The sequence below is a fragment of the Macaca thibetana genome, chromosome X, assembly GCF_024542745.1.
Source record: "Macaca thibetana thibetana isolate TM-01 chromosome X, ASM2454274v1, whole genome shotgun sequence".
Classification (NCBI taxonomy): domain Eukaryota; kingdom Metazoa; phylum Chordata; class Mammalia; order Primates; family Cercopithecidae; genus Macaca; species Macaca thibetana.
In genome coordinates this window covers 140,159,886-140,173,963 of record NC_065598.1, presented here as the reverse complement: position 1 = coordinate 140,173,963, position 14,078 = coordinate 140,159,886, and positions in this window count along the sequence as shown.

The window sequence follows — 14,078 nt, the reverse complement described above, 5'->3', positions numbered from 1 at the left end:
CTCATTTCTCTCCCACTGGCATATCAATAACACATATATAGACTACCTGATACTTTCACACTATTCACTGAGTCTCTTTAGGCTTTATAGCTTTAATCTTTGTGCCTCAGTTTGAATAACTTTTACTGCTTTGTATTCATAATTAGATTTTCCGTCTACATTTCTAATCTTATGAAAGTCATTAATGAATTTTTAGTTTTTGGTATTCTGTTTTCATTTCTGAAATTTCTCTTTAATTACTTTTTATATTTTCTTCATATGAATTGAGATTCCCTCATTATCGTGGTGATTAATCTTTAAAACTTTGACTACATAATATTATTTCAATATCTTATGTACTAATTTCATAATTTGTCATTTTTTCATTCTGTTTATCTTTGTGCTGGTTATGAGATACATCTGTCCTGTTTTAGCATATATCTAAAAATTTTGGTCATGTACTGGGCATTATGAAATCTATATTGTTGACTGGATGTTCTTGTCTCCTGCAGCATGGTGTACTATTTGTTTATGTGTTGTTCTGGCAGGCAGTTAATCTACATGCAGATCTGTTTGGTTTATCTTTGGCTATAGGCGTTATTAGGGTGGGTTTTAAGTATCCTTTGCTCTAATGCTTCATTAGTTCTGTTCCTCAGAGTCTAGTCTTTCTGGAGTATATTCTGTATATCTAGGGTGTTTAATAAGATTTGCCACTTAAATTTAACAGGTTTAAAGTTACGTGAGCATTTGTAGATATTCAGTTCACAATTTCCAAGTAAATGATTTTCCTGCATGTTCCCCAGGAGTGTTTTGCTCAACCATGTGGAATCTCAGCCACGGGGATGTGCAACAGGGATAGTACTCAGCCAAATAATTGAGAAGACCCCAAAAGCATATTTCTGGATCTCTTTTCCTGCACAGCTCCCTTTTCTCTGGTACCTTGTATCACAATATCAACCAGCTTAATAGCATTGGATTTAACCTCTGCATCTCCAGTTCATTTCGTTCTACCTGCGGTGTTCTAGATTCCCCTCCCTTTGCTACAGTCCAAAAAAATTTACCCAGGCAGAATGTCTGGGACGATATTTGGGTCACCTAATTTTTCTCTTATCAGGGATCACAATCATATGCTGCCTATTGTGCAACAATCGATAACAGTTATCTTCTATAGCTCGTGCAGTGTTATAGCCATTTATGATAGCAAAACTAGGTCAGTGCCAGTTACTTCATTATGGAGTGAAAATACTAGCTCTAAGTTTAAGTTTCTGTAAGCAATAAAGTTTATTTTTTTCGACCACTAATGGGTTTTCACATGTCTATTTCCAATACCTTAAAGGCATTTATTTTCTATGTAGAGGATATCATTTTAAACATGTAATTATTTCCTGATTTTTAAATTTCCTTATAATCTTAACAAGTTTGTATTTGTAAATATTTTAGACAAACAAGAAGGAAATTCAGGAGAGTCAACTATTAACTTGTAGAATAGAGGAGGTTTCTTGGTAAGACAACTAATCAATAAGTTATCAGTATTGTTATTGTCATGCAGCTGAATCTGTGCACTGTAGACACTCAAGCAAAATTTAATTCACGTTTAATTATGGAGCATCTTTAAACAGAAAATATTACTGTTTTGTATTCCATAACTACATATAGTACTTTAGAAAAAAGATCAATCAGAAAATCATACAATGTACTGATGATATTGCTGTACCCGCTCATTGGAGCAAACTTTCATCAATACTCTCTGGAACTGCTGTGTCAAACTGGGGATAAGATCATAAAAAGAATCCATATAATTCTTGGTATCCTCATACAGAGATGAGCACATTACGCATCTTTTTCTACCAGTATAATTAAAAATAGACTCAACTGCAGAAAAATATTGATGTTTATTTTGTATATGAGAAACTAGAAATACGTCCTCCATTTTAGACATGCTGTATCTTCAGAACTGAATAGACCTTCAGTGACAAAATGGAACTGAGGACTAGTAGGAAGGTAAAATGTTTTATTATTTCATCTGGTCTATCTTGACTGAGGAAAATTCCTGAAAGTCTTCCAGAGTCATACAAAGTATATGAACATGGAATTCATGTAAATCTGGATTCAAATCTTGGCTCCAGGTTTTATCTCTGGGCACAGTTAGCCTTTAAGCTTGAGTTCACTCATCTGGAAGAACATAACATCTAAATCATAAAAGTATTGTAAGGGTTATATAATGTTTGCAATGTTATGTATGTATACTTTTAAATGCATATTTTCAACATAATTTTCATAATCTTTTGAAAACATTTGTCTGATAAAGGTCGCTGGGTCTGTTTCTATTGGCTGCATTTTCTCTTTACTACAGGTCTCATTTTATATTTTCACATTTTGTAACTTTTTAATTGTTTCACTTATTTTTTCTAAAAAGATTAGAGGATCAAATAATATATCTATAGTGTTGTATGTTGGATATTATATAAATATTATTTTAATGTATATCAGACAAGCATATATTATATAGTACACATTATATATGTTATTAAATATATACTGTTTGCTACATGTGTCATGTATTCAATATACAAACACACATACATACATTTGCACATTTTTTTTTCTTGATTGTACGTGTCTCATCTACTTTTAGGCAACTAGAGGAGGCAGCTGATCAGACTGAGCCAATCAGGAGTTGAGTGGGGCAGGTTTGCCACCTTAATCATTTTAGAAAGTGCTTGATATTAAAGTACTGTAAGTCTGAGCCTAGCTCTTTTGTTTCAGAGCTAAAACCCAGAATTTCCATGTCACCACAGAGCTGATATATTTTGTTATATCAGAAATTAAATTAAGTGTAAATGTAGTTGTTTCTTTGGTTAAACGTAGTTCATCTCTCGCTTCTTATTCTACGAAAGTGAGGTCAGGATTTCCCCCCTAGTTGGGCCCTGCAAGTACATAATTAAAGACTCTAGGCTTCAGACCTGGGGCATCTCAGTTTTCCTAGATCTTGAAACTGAAAAATTATCAGAACTACTTGTTGCAAATGGTTTATCTTTGCATTTCAGTTTCCTCCAGATTAAAAACCCACATTTCAGGCTATAGCTTAATCATATATTTGGCTGGTTTCTTCTCTTCCTGGCTATTACTGCTTATCTCTGGCAGATTTTTCCCTCTGCCTGTCTGGCCCCAGTTTAGCAATTTTTCCAAAGGCATTCAAGAACACTCCTTCCTTTGACAACTTAAGGAGGGGCCAATCCTCTGGAGTTTACCTAATTTATATGTATTTGTGTCTTAGCTCTCCAATGGCTTTAGAGAAAAAGTGGATTATTTACTGATTTAAAAATTATTATTATTTCAGCAGGAAATGAGAGGTCTGTCACATTTGTCTTCATTTAAGGGAATGAAAAACTTCCTTATATGCTTTTCTCCCTGGAAACTGTTTTCTCACAATCTTCAAAACATTCCATTAAAAACGTTAACATGTGTGAACCCCGAATATCTGAGACAGGTCTCAATTTAATTTAGAAATTTTATTTTGCCAAGGTTGAGGACGTGTGTGTGATCCAGTCTCAAGAGGTCCTGACGATATGTGCCCGAGGTGGTCAGAGCACAGTTTGGTTTTATACATTTTAGGGACACATGAAACCTCAATCAACATATGTAAGATAAACATTGATTTGGTACAGAAAGGTGGGACAACTCGAAGCAAATGCGCAACAACTCGAAGCAGGGAGGGTCTTCCAGGTCATAGGTAGGTAAGAGACAAATGGTTGTATTCTCCTAAGTTTCTGATTAGCCTCTCCAAAGGAGGCGATCAGATACGCATTGATCTCATTGAGCAGAGGGTGACTGAATAGAGTGGCAGGCACGTTTGCCGTGAGTGAGCATTTCTCAGCTTGACTTTTCCCTTTAGCTCAGTGATTTGGGGGCCCCAAGATTTATTTTTCTTTCACTCATGGGACCATTCAGATTTTTGAGATATTCAAATATTGGCCCTCATATTAACCATACAAATTAGAGTTATGCCTTTGCAAGACTTTCTTTTTAAAGTCAGATAAAGTCACTCAGTGTCTCCTAGATGTTTTCAGCAAAGGAGCTCAGGAGAGCTAATTTTGACCTTAAAAGGCAGAAGATTTTGCCTGCTTTGTTAAAAAAGTGACATTAACTTTCCACGCTCCTATCCCTACATTAGAAAACAAGTAAGACAGATGATATGAGCTTGTGCCTCAGTGGATCTTACATTTGTAATTAAAGTCCGCATTGGATGTCATTGTTTTTCTCAATAATATACTTTTAGAATGCCTTATTTCACTTTTGTTTCAGACTTATAAGGCTGATTTATCCAAGTGAATAATAATTCACTCTTAAATTTAAAATAACATATTATTATGTAAATAAATTAAATTTAAAATTATTATTACTATTCTAAAATAAATAAACAGACATGTCACCTTGCCTTACCATTTGATAAGCAGTATCAGTGCACATATTGTGATCTTTTGAATTGAGTTCCAAAATGTCATTATTTTTCTAAGAGGATAATCTCTTTATTAAAATTACGATCTCTTCAGAGATTCAATAATGTTCATATTTGAATGTAAGAGGAACATTGGTCAAAATAAGGAAAATACAGGGATTCCATAGAATGTAGATGATGTATTTTACTCATAAAATATGGCTCAAATTGTTTAGCTTCTAGTTTATCCATAGTGTTCATGCCACATGCCCTAGGCTGTGCCTTATTTCAATCACAGCCCTGGGGGACACTTCCAACTTCCCTTGCAGCTGTAGCATTTGGATTCAAGTGAATTAAAAAAAAAAAAAAAAAGTATATATTTTTTCATTTTGACCTAGGGTCTCTTCTTCCAGGAAACTTATTTTGAAAGCACACTAGATAATGCAGATTTGAGGGTATGTTTGGGAGTATGTTAATGACCCTCAGAACAGCCTTCAACCCAAGGAGGATGGGTTGTAAAATTCTGTAGCCTTATGGGATTAATACCATAGCCTTCCATTTTCTAGGTGGTAATTCTGGGTGGCATTCTTTACCCTTCTCAGTGACCCCATCTAAATTAAGCCCTCAGTAGCAAACCCAATAATGCATGTTTATATTAGCTTCACTTTTTTACCTGTCTCTTGCTTTCTCTCCTGATTTTTAGCATCACTCCTCAAATAAAATTCTTGTTGTAAAATTTATGTCCTAGGCTCTGATTTTAAGGGAACCTAAACATGAGACTAACATTATAAAAGTGTAGAATTTAAATATCCACTCACCCTAATACAAGTCATATGCTATATACTAGCATCATTGAAATTTTATGTGTAACAAAGAGGAGTTTATATAAAATTTATAAATCTCATATACATATATAAGGCACAGGTTAATTTATTTAATACGTTTATTATTCTTGTGTGCCAGATACTGCACCATGGACTTGCATTTTGATATTATAGAAAAACTTAACACATGGGAAATGATTAAAAAATCTTAAATAATCTCTCAAGCAATAATTAAATAAGTTATAATAAATTGTTTTCTGAGGCCACTTTTATGGTTAGTACTTTATAATTTAGTAATTTGTGGGCAGGTGTTGTGTATATGTTTTTCTTGATCTGGATATTTTCTATTTGCCTGTATATCCACTCTCAACCCTTCTCCATTAAACTTTCTTTTCTTTTCTTTTTCTTTCTTTTTTTTTTTTTTTTTTTTTTTGAGACGGAGTCTCGCCCTATCACCCAGACTGAAGTGCAATGGCATGATCTCAGCTCCCTGCAACCTCTGCCTCCCAGGTAAAAGCAATTCTCCTGCCTCAGCCACCCAAGTAGCTTGAATTACAGGCGTGCACCACCATGCCTGACTAAACTTTTTGTATTTTTAGTAGAGATAGAGTTTCACCATATTGGCCAGGCTGGCCTTGAAATCCTGACTTTGTGATCCTCCTGCCTCAGCCTCCCAAGGTCGTGGGATTACAGGCATAATCTACCTCACCCAGCCCCATTAAGCTTTTTCTACTAAAATTCTGCCACGTATGGGCTACATCAAAGTGTTCCCTTTCTCTCTGGATTGAAGCTTATTTCTGCCTATACTTTTGTCAATAATCCCTTTGTAAACCAGCACTCTTCACATTACCCTTATTTCGATGTATCTTCTGTTTCCCTTTGAGAGACTGACCTAAGGTATTCTTACTTATCTAAATATTTTGATGTCAGGACTTTTAGTCTACATTGCAAGACTGAATTTATTTATAAACCTACCCACTCACTCACACCAAACACAAAGACTGAGTATATTAAAAAACAACACAATATAATCACTACCTTGGTTCAAGATATTATAATCGCTTGCTGTGATTACTGCAATAGGCTCCTAACTGGATACCTAATTGATTACCCTTGCCACTACATTCTGTAATCAACTCTGCACCCAGAGTGAACCTGGTAGAACAGATTGTCAGATTGTCCGATTGTCCCAGCTCTCCTCAAATATTCTCTAATGGTTCCTCATAAATAAGCATCAAAATACGTAGAGTAGTGTGCAAGACCTCACAAAATCCATCTTCTCATCCCTTATGTCTTGCGCATTATCTACTTCTTTCCTCCTTACTTACTCTGCTGCAGCTGTGGTGATCCCCAACAACAGTGACCTTATTGCTATGTTGAAAACACATCAGCCAATCCTCAGTTCCAGGGCTTTTGCACTTCATATATCCCCTTCCAGGAACATTTTCCTCACCTATTTCTCCCTAACTTTATTAGTCCTCTGTTAAAAACTGACTTATAACTGAGGCCTTCTTTCTCATTCAATTTATAAAATAACACATACCGGCCAGGCACAGTGGCTCATGCCTGTAGTCCCAGCACTTTGGGAGGCCGAGGCAGGTGGATCACCTGAGGTCAGGAGGTTGAGATCAACCTGGCCAACATGGTGAAACCCCGTCTCTACTAAAAATACAAAAATTGGCTGGGCGTGGTGGTGGGCACCTGTAGTCCCAGCTACCCGGGAGGCTGAGGCAGGAGAATCACTTGTACCCGGGAGGCAAAGGTTGCAGTGAGCCGATATCATGCCACTGTGTTCCAGCCTAGGCAACAGAACGAGACTCTGTCTCAAAAAAAAAAAAAAGAAAAGAAAAAAAAAGTACCAAAATTAAAACAATTCTTCACTTTGCTTTAGTTATTCTCCATAACGTATGCTTTAATGTGACATAGGAGATAGTTATATGTTTTTGACATTGTCTGCACATCTCTGGTTTCTTATATTTTTACCATTTTTCTGTAAACCCTCATTGACAGCATCCTCTAACTTCAAAATACTAAGTTTAAAAGCAATACGAGGAACTACTCAGATTTAAAAACCCAGGATGTCAGCAAGATGGCAGAATAGGAGATTCCACCCATTGCCGCCTCACAGAATCACCCATATAAGCAGCCATCCATGCATGACAATATCTTCTTCAGGGCTCTGGATTCCAGGCAAGAGATTGCAGCAATAGGGCAGAGCACCAAAATGAGAAAAAACCCACTGAAGAGGATAGGAAGGACAGTTTCACTCTATTGAAGTCACCTCTTCCACAAGTTGTCTCATTGCAGGGCTGAGAGAGATCTTCTTCCCCAGAGAGCTCCCCATGGGGAATAGAGAGTGAAGTGCGCATTCAACTTTACCATGGACTCAGGTTCCAGGTCCAACCCAGTGGATTCCAACATTAGGCTGACCCGCATGGATGTAGGTTTCAGGATCTCACCAGTGATCCCTGGAGTCAAAATAATATTTATGGACTTAGGGTCCAGGACTGTCCTAGTGCTAGGCTGTCCCCTTCAGTCCCAGGTTCCAGGTCCACTCCAGCAAGCTCCCTTGGATCAAGGCTCCAGGATTGGCCCAGCATCAGGAAACAGTGTGGACAACAGTTTGAACAAAAGTGTGAACAAATAGACCTAACACAAATGTACAGTATATTCCATCCAAAAAAAGCCAAAGCCACATTCTTCTCAAGTAGACATGGAACATTCCCCAGGATAGATCATATATTAGGCCATAAAACAAGTCTTAACATATTTAAGAAACTGAAATAATAGTAAGTATCTTTTCCAACCGTAGTGGCATAAAAGTAGAAATCTGTAACAGGAGTAAGTTAGAAAATTCACGATATATGGAAATTTAAAAACAGAGATAAACAAACAGTGGATCAAGAAGAAATCAAAAACAAAATTTAAGTGTAGCATGATATAAATAAAATTGACAACACAGCATACTAAAACTTAGGGTATGCAGCAAAGGCAGTTCTAGGATAGAAGTTTATAGTGGTAAATGGCTAAATTAAGAAAAATCAAAGAACTCAAACAACCTAACTTTACAACTCAAGGAATTAGGAAAAAAATACACTCTAAGCTCAAAGATAACAGAGGAAGAAAATAATTTTAAAATGTGGTATATGCATACAGCGACATATTGTTCAGCCTTAAAATCAAGAAAAACTGGCTGGGCACGGTAGCTTACACCTGTAATCCCAGCATTTTGGGAGGCTGAGGCGGGTAGATCACGAGGTCACGAGATCGAGACCATCCTGGCTAACATGGTGAAACTCCGTCTCTACTAAAAATACAAAAAGATTAGCCGGGCGTGGTGGCGGGCACCTGTAGTCCCAGCTACTGGGGAGGCTGAGGCAGGAGAATGGCGTGAACCCGGGAGGCGGAGCTTGCAGTGAGCCGAGATCAGGCCACTGCACTCCAGCCTGGGTGACAGAGCGAGACTCCGTCTCAAAAAAAAAAAAAAATAAATACATAAATAAAAATAAAATTAAAAAATGAAGAAAAACATAACATTTGTTACAACATGGATGCATCTTGATGACATTATGCTAAGTAAAATAGGCCAAACACAGAAAGACAAATGCTGTATAATCACATTTATATTTTGAATCTAAAATAGTCAAACTTATAAAAGTAGAGAGTAGGTGATTGCCAGAAGCTGGTGGGAGGGGAAAATGGAGAGATGTTAGTCAAAGGATACAATGTTTCAGTTATACAAGATAAATACACTCTGGGGATCTACTATACAGTCTAGTGCTTACAGCAAACAATACTGTATCCTATATTTACAATTTTCTAAAAGATGTTATGCTAAGTGTTCTTACCACAAAAAAAAAAAAAAAAAAAAAAAACTTTAAAAAAAGAGTTGGAAGGAAATTCTGAGAGGTGATAAGTACCTCTGCCGTCTTGGTTGTGGTGATAGTTTGATGGGTGTATTTTTATCCCTAAACTCATTGAAACATATCTATATCTATATATATGTATATATGTATAAATATACACACACATATATGTGTGTATATGTATACACACACATATATATGTGTATATGTATACACACACATATATATGTGTATATGTATACACACACATATATATGTGTATATATATATTTTTTCAACATGTACAGCTTTAACAAATAAAATTAAGCCAGAATTGTGTATGGGGGCTGAAGAACATTCTGTTGATGTACTTTAACTGATTACGAGTTAAATTATGGTTCCCATATGTAAAAGGGTTCCGGGGTTTAATGCACACACAGAGAAAGGTGATGAGAGGTCAGAACTATACAGGGAACAGAGCTGAAATAATGTCTGTCCCATCTTTATAAAAGCTAGAATCCATAAAGGAGTGTCTTATCCATTAATCTGGAAATGGAAGATCTCTGCTCACTGGCCTGAGAAATTATTACTGATACTATCTGATCACAAAGCACTGCAGGAGAAAAAGTATAACCTATTATAAATAAAATTTCAAGAAAAATGCTGAGGTTTGATTAGGAACTACTGTTGCTGGTCATGTGGAATAGCTGAAACCAGACTTCATCTCCCACTGTAACAAGAAAGCTAGAGGGTGTTTTAAAGCAGCCTTAAGATTTCATTACCACCCCTCTCAAATGCACAATTTCAAATCCATTTTTATATCTTAGAGTTTCTTGATGGTTTTTAAATTCTCAATATTGCAAGATGGCAACAGATGATAAAATTAAGAAATACCTTTTTATCAAAGATCAAATCAAAGGCACTGCCAGGGGAAAGTGTTTGAAAGATGAAACCAAGAGTGTGTCTGTAAATCCTTTTGTTAAGACCTCAGATAAATCAAATGGAATTTGTCAAAGTGCTATTTAGTCACACAAGAGATTCCTCATACAGATTAAGCCTGGGCTTCATAGATCCTCTCAACAAAATAATAGCCAATCTTGGAAGCTTTGGGGTATTATCCCTCAGCCACCTTAGCAGAAGCCCAAGGTTGAGGAAGACTTGTTTCAAAGAGGTTTGTGGGTTGGCTTTTGTCTAATGGAGTGAACTTTGAGAAGACTCAAGGATGCCCATGAGGTTCTTAAAAGAAATAGATACAAAGAAATATCACAAGACTGGAAAGAATGAGGAGGGGCCTGTGAACCTTCAGAAGTGTATTGGGTGAAACAGGTTGAGAGAAATGTTAAAAAATAAATATATGTTACCTTTCATGAAAAAGAAGACAGGATTCAGAGGGCAAAATCAATAGTCCAGAGGGTAGAGCTGAGAACTACAAAGAGCCATCCCACGTCTTGAGACCTAAAAAACAAGGATCTCCCAACACTTGCCTTTCTGAATTGAAAATATATATATATGTATATATATAAGATATATATGTATAAAATTAAGAAATACCTTTTTATCAAAGATCAAATCAAAGGCACTGCCAGGGGAAAGTGTTTGAAAGATGAAACATATATACATATATGTATATATGATATATAAGATGATATATCTTATATATAAGATATATATGTATATTATATATGTATATATACTTATATATACATACTTATACATATATACATATGTCTTATATACATATATATCATATGTACATATATATCATATATACATACACATATATACTATCTGTATGTATATGGGAGTGCCTCCTTTATTATTCCTATTTTCCTCCTTTTGATAAAAATATGTATAGTCATCATCATAGATCTGTTTCTGCTTTGTACGTTAGTGGGCGTTCGGGGCAGACACTTGTTTCTTTAGTTTCACAAGTTCACAGGTGGAAGAAAATTATGTCCCAGGCATTTCTTAAAGATCTATACCCTAAGAGCCTCATCCACATATGACTTAATTAAGATAATATAATTCTGAACTTTGACCTGATGGTATAATAGGGTGAGTATTTTCAGGTCCTTCATAAGACCTGAGTTATTATAACTGTATTCCACATACTAGAAAAGTTAGAGACATGGAAGATATAAAAATACCTAAATCAAACTTCGAGAGATGAAAACTATAACTTCTGAGATATAAATACATTAGGTAGGATTAATGATGTTACATAACAAAATCAAATCTTAGTGAACATGGAAACACAGCAATAGAAACTAGAAAAAAAGAAATACAGAAACAAAAAAGGATCCCTATCACCCATCCAATCAAAAGAGCATCAGTGGGCTGTGAGATAATTTCAAGAAGCCTAATATAGGAGTTAGTAGAGTTCCTGAAACGGGATCTCAAATATATGTGAGTAAATATTGGATGAAACTTTTTCAAACTGCACCAAAACTATATACCTACATACCCAAAAAGCTGAACACAACTAAGACACAAGAAACATGAACAAAACTATACCATTGCACATTAAAATAAAGTTGTTCAAAAGCAGTGAAAAAGAAAAATGTTTAAATAAATCAGAGTAAAAAGACACATTGTATACAGAAGAGTAAAGATAAGGAAGAAAGCACATTTCTCGTTGGAAAAAAAGCAAGTGAGAGACAGTGGAGCAACATTTTCAAATTACTAAAAGAAAAAAAAATCCCTGTAAACCTTGAAATTATTTCTAATGATTAGAATGTGGCAGAAGCAATGGGATATCACTCCCAGAATTAGGCTGTTAGAAATATGTGGCTTCTGTCTTGGACATACTCACCCTCTCCTAGATCTCTTACCCTGGGGAAATCTAGTTGACCTATCATGAGAAAATCTTGTGAAGAGACCCATATTGTAAGAAACAGAGGCCCATACATACTGTAAGAAACAGGCCCATAAATAATCATGTAAATAACCTTGGAAACAGACACTCCCTTTCCCCATCAATAAGCCTCAAGCCACAGATACCCAAGAGGGCTTTGCTTGATTCCTGACCCATAAAAATTAAAATAGTAAATATTTGTTGATTTAAATGACTAGGGTTTTTGTTTATTTGTTTTTTTTTTGTTTTGTTTTGTTTTTTGTTTTTTTGACAGTCTCACTCTGTCGCCCAGGCTGGAATGCAGTGGCGTAATCTCAGCTCACTACAACCTCTGCTGCCCAGTTTCAAGCGATTCTCCCGCCTCAGCCACCCAAGTAGCTGGGATTGTAGTTGCCTGCCACCATGCTCAGCTAATTTTTATATTTTTAGTAGAGACGGGGTTTCACCATCTTAGCCAGGCTGATCTTCAACTCCTGACCTCGTAATCCACCCGCCTTGGCTTTCCAAAGTGCTGGGATTACAGGCGTGAGCCACCGTGCCTGGCTGCTAGGGTTTTGTTTTTTTTTTTTTTTTTTTTTAGTGTATTTGTTATACAGCAATAGAAAAATAATACAGGCATCCAAGAAATAAAAGTTGTAAGTTATTTCTATCCTTAATCCTACAAGGGAAAGGAAAGAAGAAGTGCTCTTAACAAACTCAGTGTGAGCTAGAGCCATGGAAAGTGGTAGCCTGACTTGACCTGTAATTAAAGGAGGTCCAGTCATTGCCAAAACCTCAGCACAGAGGAAGGAAGGAAATGACCATTATTTCTTCCTCCCCTCCTATCTCCTGCTAGTGACACCCATTGTCTAAATCTAGTAATAGGCCAGTGGGACTGGTGTCCTAATGATACAGTTTTTAGGAACAGAACAAGGAAAAGAAGGACAGAGGATAGATATGGTGGGATAATAGCCAACAGTATTCACAATGCACTAAAACACAGATCTTTGTTCAAACAAAGTTGAAGATACTGTGGCCTCATTTTAGAGAAACTTGAAAAAACAGAAAGAAGAAATAGTATACTGCAAAACCACTTATTAAAGCCTGTGTTTCAACACACTTGCTCCCTGTCAAACAATTTTAACTGCTTTTTATTTAAAAACAAGAAAAATAAAGGAGAAGTAGACTCTCATTGAATAATGAATGTCTCTATCTCAAAATCTACATTACAGAAGAGAAATGTTCAGAAATTAATATCTGTTTTTAAAAAGATTTTTAAAAGACTTTTAAAAGAGTATTCCCTAGTATGACAAGTGGAAAAGTCTTGAATTGCCTTTGTGACAAAGCATCTTTTGAATTTCAGAGACTGAGGCATTTCTGATTTAGCAATAGGAAGCATGTGATTTTTATCAAAATTTCAGAAAAGCCATTACTGAGTTTGCAAATAATTTGTCACACTAACCTGAAACAATGCGAGTACTCAACAAATTTTACAAATAATACCCTTTCTTTATTCTTTAAGGCTTTACTAATAATAGGAGAAAATGAGAAGATATAAGGGTCATGCAATAGAATTTGACAATAAATTTTGGCTGAGGGCCTATTATAATTATCAATGTCTGTTTTAACACAGGGCAAATTCAGTAGAGTGATGTAGGCATAGGCCTAAATATAGTTAGCTTGAAGGTAATTGGAATTAAAGAATATACCTAACACATGAAGGTGAATTTTTTTTTTTTAATAACTCTGGTTTTTCACAGGAAGAAAGATTGTGCAGAGCCTAAATCAGAAAGTAAACATTTTTGGTTTAGGAAAAGAACATTAAATGTTTTTAATATATAGGAAACAGACATTAGAGATAAAGAAGAAAGAGAAAACTGAAATGTCAACCCACTACATAGGTATAAAAGGATGAAATTCAGAGGAAAAGAGGAGATACTTATGATAAAAGAAAGGAGACAAATATGCAATTCCACTGCTGCATATTTTTTGGTAGACATTCTGGAGACTAGCTTGGGCATAAGAGTGGAGAAAGAAAGCATTTACATAGATTCAAAGAAAATATTTTGCTGATTCATGAAACAAAAGGACAAATGGTCAAAGAGTGGAGGATAATAATAATAAATAATCGATTATATGTCTAATATAGATAGGTGAGA